At 37.7% G+C, this 12,953-nt stretch overlaps 1 protein-coding gene across 1 annotated transcript in view; it reads left to right on the top strand.

The window, feature by feature from the left end:
• CIR1 (corepressor interacting with RBPJ, CIR1) overlaps positions 1-12,953 on the top strand; it is a 44,246-nt gene that overhangs the window by 15,658 nt on the left and 15,635 nt on the right. The window lies entirely within an intron of this gene.

Below are 12,953 nucleotides of genomic sequence, written 5' to 3'. Positions count from 1 at the left end.
CCTCTTGTGCTCTCTTGCTCTCAAAAATAGAATAAACATTATTTTAAAAAAAAGGTATTAAGCATAGTTCATCAGGTTAGTAACCTAAAAATAGAAGGAAGAAATGGTTCTTTCTCATATTCATGTTCCCCTGAATGTAAATGTAGGCTGATGAAAAGACTCAGCAATTGCCTCATTTAGTTCACAGATAAAATCAAAACTGAATTTTAAAAGATGTTAAATATCAGGGATCCCTGGGTGGCTTAGTTGGTTAAGTACCCAACTTCAGCTCAGGTCATGATCTCACAGTTTGTGGGTTCGAGCCTCTCATCAGGCTCTGCACAAACAGTGTGGAGCCCGCTTGACATTCTCTCTCTCTCTCCCTCTCTCTCTGCCCTTCCCCCACTTGTACTCTCTGTCTCTCTCAAAATAAATGAAGTTAAAAAAAAAAAGAGGGGCGCCTGGGTGGCTCAGTCGGTTAAGCGTCCAACTCTTGGTTTCGGCTCAGGTCATGATCTCATGGCTTGTTTTGTGTGTCTGTGCTGACAGCGCAGAGCCTGCTTGGGATTCTCTCTCTCCCTTTCTGCCCCTCCCCAGCTTACTCTCTCTCTCTCTCAAAATAAATAAATAAACTTAAAAATTTGAAAAAAAAATCATTGTCAAGTTTGACACTGTTTCTCTGTCTCTCTCTCTTTTTTTTTTTTTTAGAGAGGGAAAGAGAGTACAAGCTGGGAAAGGGGCAGAGGGAGAGAAACAGAGGGATGCGGGGGAATCTTAAGTAGGCTCCATGCTCAGCATAGAGCCCAATGCAGGGCTCAATCCCATGACCTTGGGATCATGACCTGAGGCAAAATCAAGAATGGGACACTCAACCCACTGAGCCACCCAGGAGCCCCCTGACATTGTTTCTTTAATGGTGTTATGGATGTTAGAATGGGTAGAAGAAGTACACAGATAAAAATATTAAAATTAATTTTTTTTTTAATCCTTACTCCTCTAAAAAAGATTAAGAAACCACATTTTAAGTAGAGGGAAACTATTTGCTCAGTGGTGAGAGAATGTTGGTACAGACCTTGGTCTGGCAATCTCTGACAAAAGAATGTTCCACTGATGACACAGTGCAGGTACTCTTAAAATCCACATACTGATGTTCCTTCCTCACCTGCCCCCACTCAAATGGTGAAAGGAGAGCCCCCAAAATAAATAAACCCCTAAAGAACATGGGAGTACACTAGATCATATATGAGGAACCCATTGGCTTAAATATTCCTGACTATTAATTTTAGTAGTAATAGAAACCTGATGTTTATATCTGAAAGGTATATATGTTTTCTGGAAGGGGTTGCATCTTGCTCACTTTTCCTTCACTCCAGCCTTGTGGTGCCCTTACAACTGCATGACTTCCGTATCGGCTAGCGGCAGGCAGTGGTAGTAGCTGTCTTTGTTCCCCAGCCTGTCTTACTTTGATCCTGCTTCTGAGAGAATGAGGATAGATTCCAGACTTAGCCTTTTATTTAGTAATCAACAGACTTGCTTTGATTCTTTTTTTTTTTTTTAACTTTTTTTTGAGAGAGAGAGTGTGTGAGTGGATGGTTCCACATCCAGCTCAGAGCTGCACATGGGGCTCGATCTCACGACTTTGAGATCATGACCTGAGCTGAAATCAAGGGTTGGACGCTTAACCAACTGAACCACCCATGCACCCCTCGATTCTTTTTTTTTTGTTTTTTAAAGATTTATTTATTGAAGTAATCTCTACACCCAACATGGGGCTCAAACTCCCAATCCCAAGATCAAGAGTCACATGCTACCAGCTGAGCCAGCCAGGCACCCCTACTTTATCTTGATTCTATATGTTATTTAAAAAATTTTTTTTGTTTATTTATTTTTGAGAAAGAGAGACAGAGTGGAAGTGGTGGAGGGGCAGAGAGAGAGAGAGAGAGAGAGACACAGAATCTGAAGCAGGCTCCAGGCTCTGAGCTGTCAGCACAGAGCCTGATGTGGAGCTCAAACCCACAAAACTGAGACCATGACCTGAGCTGAAGTCGGACACTCAACCGACTGAGCCACCCAGGCGCCCCTGTCTTGATTCCATATTAGAAAGTCTATAACAACCGGAAGAACTTGTGCTATTTACTTAATCTATTTTTAAAAGTATTGGAAACAGTGAACTCACATATAATGAAGCTGGTTATTAGCTCATCTCCAGCCATGCATTTATATTCATAAACCTTGAAGTAATCATTCATTTTATACAAAATTTTTGCACCCCATTTGTGGTACAGTTGTACTGTAGTACTATTCTGCAATCAAATGAACTTTTTCAAAATAAAGTGAACAAAGTAAAAAAAATACTCTTATTTTTTGGTTCCTAACAAGTTTTAATATATATGTAACCCAACTTGTGATGTCTGCAAATTAGTGATTCTTTATCTGTGTCTAAATGAATTGAGCAGTGGAGTGGTAGAGGGTAGAAAGTATTAACTTTATTGAAATACTATAGTTAACATTCCTAGTATATAAAATGTCCTTTCAAGTCAATACGGTAAAGACGAACATACAAACGCAAAGGAGCAAAGGACAAGAGGAGGAATCCAAATGGCCATTAAACCTATGAGGACATTTTCAACAGCATTAGTAACCAAAGAAATGAAAACTAAAATAATATATTATCTTTTTTTACCTATTAAATTGGGCAAAGATTTAAAAGAATACATCTGGTGTTGGAGCAAGTGTGGTAAAATGAATTTTAATCCACTGTTGATAAATTGGAACACCATTTTTAAAGTCATTTGACCATAGGTATCAAAAGACTTAAAAACATGCATATCCTTTTACCTAGAAATTCAGCTTCCAAGAATTCATAATAAGAAAGTGGGGGCGCCTGGATGGTTCAGTCAGTTAAGTGTCCAGCTGAGGTCATGATCTCATCGTCCGTGGGTTCAAGTCCCATGTCAGGCTCTGTGCTGACAGCTCAGAGCCTGGAGCCTGCTTCGGATTCTGTGTCTCCCTTGCTCTCTGCCCCTCGAGCTCTGCTTCTCTCTCTCAAAAATAAATAAACATTAAAAAAAATTGTTTTTATAATAAAGTGATAAGGTAGAGGCTCAAAGGTTTATGGTACTGAAATATCAGGAACAAACCTGAATGTCCATCCATAAGAGCTTGGTAAAATAAACTCACTCATTTATTCAGCAGTCATTTATGGAGCACTTACTCTGTGCCAGGCATTTTTCTAGGGTCTGGAATACAATAATATCAAGACAGGAAATGTCTTTACTTTCATTACATTGAAATGACACAAAATAAACTGGTAAGAAAATACTGGGTATTTATAAGTTCTGTGATGAAAATTAAATTGGATACTGTGATGAGAGGTAAATGGTGAGTAATTTTGTATTAAGCAGTCAGGAATGGCCCCCTCTGAGGAACTGATGTTAAACTGAGACTTAAATGACAGGAAAGGTACAACCATGTAAAATCTGGGAGAAGAGCAGTTGGCATCGTACAAGGAATGGCCTTTTTTTTTTTCTAAGTTTATTTATTTTGAGAGAGAAAGAGCATGTATGTGCACACAGCAGGTGCAGAGAGAGAGAATCATAAGCAGGCTCTGTGCTGTGAGTGCAGAGCTCAGTTCAGGGCTCAGACTCACAAACTGTGAGATCATGACCTGAGCCAAAATCCAGAGCCTGGATGCTTAACTGACTGAGCAACCCAGGTGCCCCCAGAAGGAACGGGCTTCTAGAATTGGGAGCCATAGATTCTGAGAGGCAGTATGCATAGTGGTTAAGAGCACAGACTGTGGGACTGTGGGGCCTCCTAGATGCCTGATTTGGAACATCTGCTCTGCTACTTAGTAGGCCTGTATTTTCAAGCAAGCTACTTAACTGCTGTGTGTCTGCTAATGTCTATGAAATAGATATTCTCGCACCTACCTCAAAAGGTGGTCATGAGAGCTAAACAAGTTAATGTGGAGTGCTTGCAATAGTGCCTGGCATATAATAAGCATTTCTTTTTTAAAATAAATTATGGTACATCCCCCCCAAATGGAATACTATATAGTCATAAGATATAAACAGGTGAATAGAGCTGTATGTCTATGTTGACATATAAGGATATACTAAGGTATATCAAGTAAAAACAGTTAAGAAGCAATATTGTTTAAAAGTATGTAGGAAAAAAAAAAGTATGTAAGGTTAAAAGATAAAACAACCAGGGTGCATGGGTGGCTCAGTTGAGTGTCTGACTTTGGCTCAGGTCAGGATCTCATGGTTCATGGGATCGAGCCCTGCATTGGGCTCTGCTGACAGTGTGGAGCCTGTTTGGGATTCTCTCTCTCTCCCCTTCCCCTGCTTGCTTGCTCTCTTTCTCTCAAAATAAACAAACTTTTAAAAAAAAAAGTTAAAATGACCTTTTTGAATCAAGTTATTTTTGAAATCTATCAAATTTTATTTATTTTTTTTAGTTTATCTATTTATTTTGAGAGAGAGAGAGAGCATGCCCAAACAGGGGAGAGGCAGAGAGAGGGAGGGAGAGAGAGAATCCCAAGCAGCCTCCTTGTTGTCAGTGCAGAGCCTGATGTAGGGCTCAGTCCCACGAACTGTGAGATCATGACCTCAGCCAAAATTAAGAGTTGGATGTTCAGCCAACTGAGCCACCCAGGCACCCCAAATCTATGAGATTTTAAATTTTTTTCAGTGTTCGTTTATTTTTGAGAGAGAGAGAGAGAGAGAAAGAAAACACAAGCGGGGGAGGGGCAGAGAGAGAGAATCCAAAGCAGGCTCCAGGCTCTGAGCTGTCAGCACAGAGCCCGATACGGGGCTCAAACTCACGAGCTGTGAGATCATGACCTGAGCCGAAGTCGGAGGCCCAAACAACTGAGCCACCCAGGCGCCCCATAAATCTGTAAGATTTTAGAAGCTCTGCCTTTGATAGTGAAAGAATGGCGCACTGATTAAGTGCCCTATATGAAAATTAATTCTTAGAACTACTAAATTTCTTTTTTACTTTATGAGATAATTTTATTTGGCACTATGTATTTGACATCCCACATATCAGCCTTAAGTTTTATTTTTTGAACTTCTCTGTTCCAGCCTCATCAAAGATAAGGGTTCTACTCCTAGTTTACAATCTAATCATTGTATAAGAATCTATTTAATAGAGAGTAACTGAGTGTTAATAGGGGAGACAGGACTACAGTGACCTTTGAGGAATTATTAAGATTGAAACAGTTAGAAAGATGGGCCAGAAAGAAAGACCAGAAGAAAAACAAGCATAGAAGATTTATCTTGGATGACCATGAATGAACAGAACCAGATTTGAATGACTCAACAAGTTTTGCCATTGGACACTGCAGCCATCTTTTCCCAAACTTGCCTGATGTAAAGGATCACTTGAGTGTTTTGTTAAAGGTATTGGTTCCCAAGGCCCTATTGAATCAGAGTACTGAGAGGATTCTGAGACTCTCACCCTAGAAGATGGTGATGATCTGAAAGTTTGGGAAAACAGGTTTAGGCAAAAATGATGCCATAGAATATTCTGGGTGGTATGGTGTAGTGTGTGTGTGTGTGTGTGTGTGTGTGTGTGTGTGTGTGTGTGTGTGTTTGGAAAGGGAAAAGTACAGAGAAGGAAAAATGATAATGTGCTAAAAGAGCTTTTTTTTTTTTTTAAGGGAAATATTCATTTCAGTATCATTTCTAATTTTTTCCTGTTGTAAACTAAATATCCAGTCCTAGAGGAATTGCCAAATTAATTGTTGATATATTTAGTGAATTAAGGATTACTAATTGAATCTACATTATGATTCTGGTAATATAAAGCTACATGCATATACATTAGGACTGGAAGGAAACATGGAAGACTGAAATAGTTAATAATTTGGTGAAATTACATGTGACTGTCTGTACTTTTATATTAAAATGTGTGATTAAAATTGGAAAAGAAACTGGGGCACCTGGGTGGCTCAATCGGTTGAGCGTCTGACTTTTGATTTTGGCTCAAGTCATGATCCCCGGGTCGTCGGGCTCTGCACTGTCATTGGGGAGCCTGCTTGGGATTCTCTCTCTCTCTTCCTCTGCTCCTCTTCCTTGCTCGCGCTCTTTCTTTCTCTCTCTAAAATAAAAAACTTTTTTAAAAATGGGAAAGAAACAAGATTTGGCTTTTCAAACGTTGAATATCTCTTGTATTCTTGAGAAGGTTGATGTTTCCCTTTGTTCTCCTGTATTAAATTTATTTTCAGAATAGTTGGAACAGCTGAAGAAAGGAAAGAGTTACTGGTGTGTCGTAAAAAGCATATTCATGATGAGAAATAACTAGCAGACTGAATTAATTCTTTGCCTCTTTATAGAAAAAGGCATTAGGAAAATTTCCATTTCCAATTTTTCCTTTAAAACTGACAAATATAAGTGTGAGAACAAATACTGGTAAATACACAGGATATTTTTAATTTCTTAAATCCTGTATCTTACTCATCTGAGAATATCTCAACACACTGAACTCTATGATAAAATTATGGTAAAAATAGATCAGTAACTTTCACCATCTGTGATACCACAGAAGATGATGAAAGTTACTCATCTATTTCTGATGCACTGTCAAGGTTGAGAACCATCAGCTTCAGCTGTATGTAAGAACAATTGATATGATATGAAGATCTCTTAATGATATGGATGTTGTTTACAACATTTGGTCAAATTAAAAATGCAAATTGTAAAACAAAGTGGCTACATGGATTCCATTCATGTTTCTCTTGCTGTCTTTAGGTAGACATATAGACAGAAGATACTTGTAGAAAAATGACTGGCAGGAGATAGACGAATATATTAACAGTGGTTATACATTTATAGTTTTTAAGTGAGTATTAGAAGAATTAAAAATTTTGTACATAAAAGTAAATTATTTAAAATTTTATTGCTCAGTTAATACGTTTGAAGTTTGACCTGCATTTAGCAGTGCCACTTAACTAACACTAATAGAAACTCTTAAAGGATTCTCAGAAACAAAATAAAAAACTCTAATATATCAAATAGGAAAGCAAATAATAATGATGTTGTATTCTGAATTTGAATGCAGTGAAAAATAAACTGGCCAATTTCCTAATCTACTTGCTGATTCAAGCTAAAAAATCTTTTCATTTTAAAAAATCACCTATTGAATAATGTCTCACCAGTGAACAGAGATTATTTTTGCAATAATGCAATTTCAGTGGATGTGGTTATCATGGGATAATCACACCCCTGGGGTACAGCCTTGTGCCTGTAATCTCCCAGGAGTGTAATTATTTCATGATAACCGCACCCCCCGGCGTTGCATTATTTCTATTATGAAATTCTAAGTTTAGTATATAAAGTAACTTACTTTGATCACTGGTAACTGCAAGGTGCTGTTAGAATGTTCCAGCTGTGAGGTTTACAGAGACCAGCCATAAGATTTACTTCTCCTTTACAAAGTTAAATTAGGCAATCAAAATGCTTCTTTTGGCTAAGCTGGTTTAGAATATCTTTTCTACCGATAAGATCATCTTAACTTTGTAAGTTTCCATGCACTCTGAAGTACATCAGAATTATATGTAAAACTTTCAAGCTTCAGTGGTGACTAAATGTTTATAAAGTATTTTTATATTACATTATAATTAGATGTACTGCCCACCTGCCTTCATGTGTACTCTTTGGCCCTTGTTCTTATCATTGACTCTTACCATCTGTCTCTTACATTGTTAGTGTATACTGATATTAAACATCAATTTTTTTTTAATCCACAAGGTGGGTTTTCAACAAAGCAAGTGGGGTGTTTTTGGTTTTGTTTTTGTTTGTTGCTTTCTTAATAGATTTAATAGTTACATGTATCTGTATGCCTTTTACTTAATCATTTTGTTTCATTTCTTGTTTGTGCTTTTTCTTAATAGACTTTATTTTTGAGAGTTTTAGGTTGAGAGCAAATTTGAGAGGAAAGTACAAAGTTTTCCCATAACAACCGACCCCCACAAATGCACAGCCTCTCCTATTATCAACATTCTCTACAAGAGTTGCACATTTGTTATAATTGATCAATCTACACTGACACATCATTATCTCCCAGAATCCATTGTTTACATTATGGCTAACTCAGCATTGTACTTTTTCTGTAGGTTTGAACAAATGTATGATATGTATCCATATTATAGTATCGTACAGAGTAGTTTCACTGCCCCAGAAATACTCTGTGCTCTCTCCTCTGTTCATACCTCCCTTCCCTCTAGCCTCTGACAACCACTGACCTTTTTACTATCTCCCTAGTTTTACCTTTTCCTGAAGATCATGTAGTTGGAATCTTACAGTATGTAGCCTTTTCAGATCGGCTTCTTTCAGTTAGTAATATGCATTGTAGGTTCCTCCATGTCTTCTCATGACTCATTTAATAGTTCATTTCCATATAGTGCTAAATAGTATTCCATTGTCTGGATGTACCACAGTTTATTGATCCATTTATACTGATGGACATCTTGGTTGCTTCCAAGTTTGGGCAGTTAGGAATAAAGCTGCTGTAAACATCTATGTGCTGATTTTTTGTGTGGTCATAAGTTTTCAACTCCTTTGGGTAAATACCAAGGAGTGTATGGGTAAATACACTTGGGAAATACCAAGAGAGTGTGGTAAGAGTATATTTAGTTTTATAAGTAACTGACAAACTCTTCTAAAGTAGCTGTACCATTTTACATGCCCATCAGCAATGAACAAAAGTTCCTGTTATCCATATCCTCGCCAGCATTTGGCATTGTCAGTGTCGTGACAATGTCTTTGTATATTTTGGTCCTTTACTAGATGTGTCTTTTGCAAATACTTTTTCCCAATCTGTTGCTTGCCTTTTCTTTCTTTCTTTCTTTCTTTCTTTCTTTCTTTCTTTCTTTCTTTCTTTCTTTCTTTCAAATGTTTTATTTATTTTTGAAGGAGAGAGAGACAGAATGTGAGTGGGGAGGGGCAGAGAGAAAGGGAGACACAGAATCCGAAGCAGGTTCCAGGCTCTGAGCTGTCAGCACAGAGCCCGACGTGGGGCTAGAACCTACGAATTGCAGAATCATGAGCTGAGCTGAAGTCAGATACGTAACCGAATAGCCACCCAGGCGCCCCTTCTTTTTCTTGATCAAGTATTTTTTCAGCAGCTTTATTGAGTTAACATTTGCATACCATACAGATCACCCCTTTAAAGTGTACAAGTCAATGGCTTTGAATTTGCATATTCACAAAAGTTGTACATCCATCACCACAGTTAGGTTGAAAACATTTTCATTACCCCAAAGGGGGACCCCTCAGCCCCTTACCCTCCAGCTCCTAGTCCCCCCAAGCCCTAGGCAGCCACTACTCCACTTTCTACTTTTTTTGTACATTGCCTATTTTTGACATTTCGTATAAATGAAGTCCTACAAAATGTAGTAAAGAAGGTAGATTGAACATCATTTTGTTTGCGTTTAAATTTCACACTTAGAGGCACCTAGGTGGCTCAGTTGGTTAAGTGTCTGACTCTTGATTTCAGATCATGAGTCTCACAGTCATGATGAGTCTCAGGTCATGATCTCACAGTCGTGAGATTGAGCTGTGCTTGCACTCGCATGCTCTCCCTCAAAAATAAGTAAACAAACTAATTAATTAGTTAATTTAATACTTACAGAATTACAATTGCCTTTCTCCCCCCCACCCCAAACACTTAACGTCTAGTGTCCTCTTCCCACGGAGTCTAGGCATGTCACCTCCTTACACATCAATTATACACAAAGTATTGTTAACCAGGGAAACTCACCTAAGCCAGAGTTTTTATTAGGGTTTAATTATATGGTCATGATTGATCGACTCATTGACCATATAGTTGAACTCCTCTCTAGTTCCTCTCCCTTCTCCAGAGGTCAAGCTAATATCAGAGCCCCAACCCTCTACTCACATGGTTCGTCCTTCTGGTGTGGCCAGCCCATCCTGACTCATCTCCTTAGCATAACCTGTCTATGTCACCTCAATAATGTAAACTATCAGATCCCATTGTAAATAACAGACACTCCTATCACTCAAGAAATTTCAAGGATATAGAGTCTCCTTCCCAGGAACTGGGGACAAAGTACAGCCAAGTTCTTTACTACACAGCAGTTGTATTTTTTTTTCATTTAGTTCAAAATATTTTAAAATTTCTGTTGAGACTTCTTTAGCACGTGTGTTATTTAGAACTGTATTGTTCAATCTCCAAATACTTTGGGATTTTCTGACTCTTCTTTATTATTTCTAGTTTAATTCCATTTTGGCCTGAGAGCATTGTTTGTATGATGTCTATTCTTTTACATTTGTTAAGGTGTGTTTTATAGCCCAGAATGTGGTCTCTCCTGGTGATGTTCCATATGAGCTTGAGAAGAATATATATTCTGCTGTTCAGAATACTTTATCGAATATATACAATACTTTGTACTGTATTGGATAAAATACTGCATATATATCAACCAGATCCAGTTGATAATGCTATTTAATTCAACTATATCATGTTGATTTTCTTCTGTTGCTCTCTGGATCTGTTTCTGATATAGGGGCATTGAAATCTCCAACTATAATAGTGGATTTGTCTATTTCTGAAAACATTTCTATCAGTTTCTGCCTCATATTTTGATGCTCTAATGTTAGATGCATACACATTAGGAATTGTTGTATCTTGCGGAGAATGAAACCCTTTTTCATTGTGTCATTGTCTCTTTATTGTTGATAAATTTCCTTGGTCTGAAACTTGCTGTGTCTGAAATTAACATGGATACTCCAGCTTTATTTTATTAGTGCTAGTATGGTGTGTGTGTGTGTGTGTGTGTGTATAGTATATATGTATATATATATATATGTATATATATACTATGTATATATAGTGTATATAGTGTATATATATACTACGTATATATAGTGTATATATATATATATAGCATGTATACATATATATAGTGTGTGTGTATATGTATATATATATACTTCTCCATCACTTTAGTCTGTCTTTATTTGTTTAAAGATTTCTTTTTTATTTATTGATTGATTTTTGGGTTTTTAAAAAAAATTTTAATTTACATCCAAGTTAGTTAGCATATAGTGCAACAATGATTTCAGGGATAGATTCCTTAATGCCCCTTACCCATTTAGCCCATCCCCCCTCCTATAACCCCTCCAATAACCCTGTGTTTGTTCTTCATATTTACATGTCTTTTATGTTTTGTCCCCTCCCTGTTTTTATATTATTTTTGCTTCCCTTCCCTTGTGTTCATCTGTTCTGTGTCTTAAAATCCTCATATCAGTAAAGTTGTATGATACTTGTCTTTCTCTGACTAATTTCACTTAGCATAATACCCTCTAGTTCCATTCACATAGTTGTTATTTATTTATTCTTTAATGTTTATTTATTTTTGAAAGAGAGACAGCGTGAGCAGGGCAGGGGAGGAGAGAGAGGGAGACACAGAATCTGAAGCAGGCTCCAGGCTCAGAACCTGATGCGGGGCTCGAACTCACGAATGGTGAGATCATGACCTGAGCTGAAGTCGGATGCTTAACCGACTGAGCCACCCAGGTGCCCTGTAAAGATTTTTAAAAAATTTTTTAAGTAATCTCTACATCCAACGTGGGGCTCAAAGTCTCATGCTCCACTGACTGAGCCAGCCAAGTGCCCCTGTGTCTTGATATTTAAAGTGGATGTGTTGTGGTGCCTGGCTGGCTCAGGTCAGTAGAGCATGCAACTCTTGATCTTGGGGTCATGAGTTCACACCCCACATTGGGCATAGAAATTACTTTAATAAATTAGAAAAAAACAGTGGGTTAGTTTTAGACAACCTATCATTGAGTCATATATATGTAATAATATGTCTATTATTGATGTAATTATATTTATAATTGTTATCTATTTGTTGCCCTTGTTCTTTATTTTTTTGCCTTCTGCTTTTTCTGCTTTTAGTCGAGCATTTTATGTGATTCCATTTTCTCTCAGCATATCAATTGTACTTTTTTTTTTTTTATTTTAGTGGTTGCTCTAGAACTTGCAGTGTGCATTTACAACTAATTTAAGTCCACTTTCAAATAGCACTGTACCACTTCACAAGTAGTACCAGTACTTTACAACAGAATAAACCAGCCAGACCAGGCATGACCAGGCACGGTCATTTATATAATGCTCCTGTTATATAACACAATTCCTTTTCTCTGTCCCTGTTAACATTGCTGCCATACCTTTACTCATAAACTATAATCATCTAGTATATCCTTGCTATTATCATTTCAAACAAGATGTTATCTGTTAGGGGCGCCTGGATGGCTCAGTCACATAAGTGTCTGACTGTTGATTTCAGCCAGGTCATGATGTTATGGTTTGTGGAATTGAGTCCCATGTCGGGCTCTGTGCTGACAGCACAGAGGAGCCTGCTTGGGATTCTCTCTCCTCCCCTACTCTGCTCCTCCCCCACTCATGCACATGCACTCTCTCTCTCTCACTCTCTCAAATAAACTATAAAAAAAGACACTTTCTCTTAAATTTTAAAAAATATTTAATTATTTTTGAGAGAGAGAGAGAGAGACAGAGTGCGAGTGGGAGACACAGAATCTGAGGAAGGCTCCAGGCACAGAGCCTGACGTGGGGCTTGAACTCATGAACCATGAGATCATGACCTGAGCCAAAGTAGAATGTGTAACCGACTGAGCCACCCAGGCGCCACTCTTATTCTTAAGATAATATTTTATCTTCCATTTATTCCTTTTCAAGTGCTCTTTCATTATGTAGATCCAAATTTCTGATCGTTGTCATTTTCCTTCTCTCTGAAGAACTTGTTTTAATTTTTCTTGCAAGGCAGGTCTGCTGGTGACAAATTCCTCAATTTTTGTTTGTCTAAGAAAGTCTTTATTTCTCCTTCACTTTTGAAGAACAGTTGCTCTGGATACAGAATTTAGTGTTGGTAGGATTATCTTTCAACACTTTAAATAGTTCACTCCACTCTCCTGTTGCTCCCA

This window comes from Lynx canadensis, chromosome C1 (genome assembly GCF_007474595.2).
Source record: "Lynx canadensis isolate LIC74 chromosome C1, mLynCan4.pri.v2, whole genome shotgun sequence".
Lineage (NCBI taxonomy): Eukaryota > Metazoa > Chordata > Mammalia > Carnivora > Felidae > Lynx > Lynx canadensis.
Note: the sequence above shows the minus strand (reverse complement) of the source record. Positions and strands in the feature narration are given on the sequence as shown.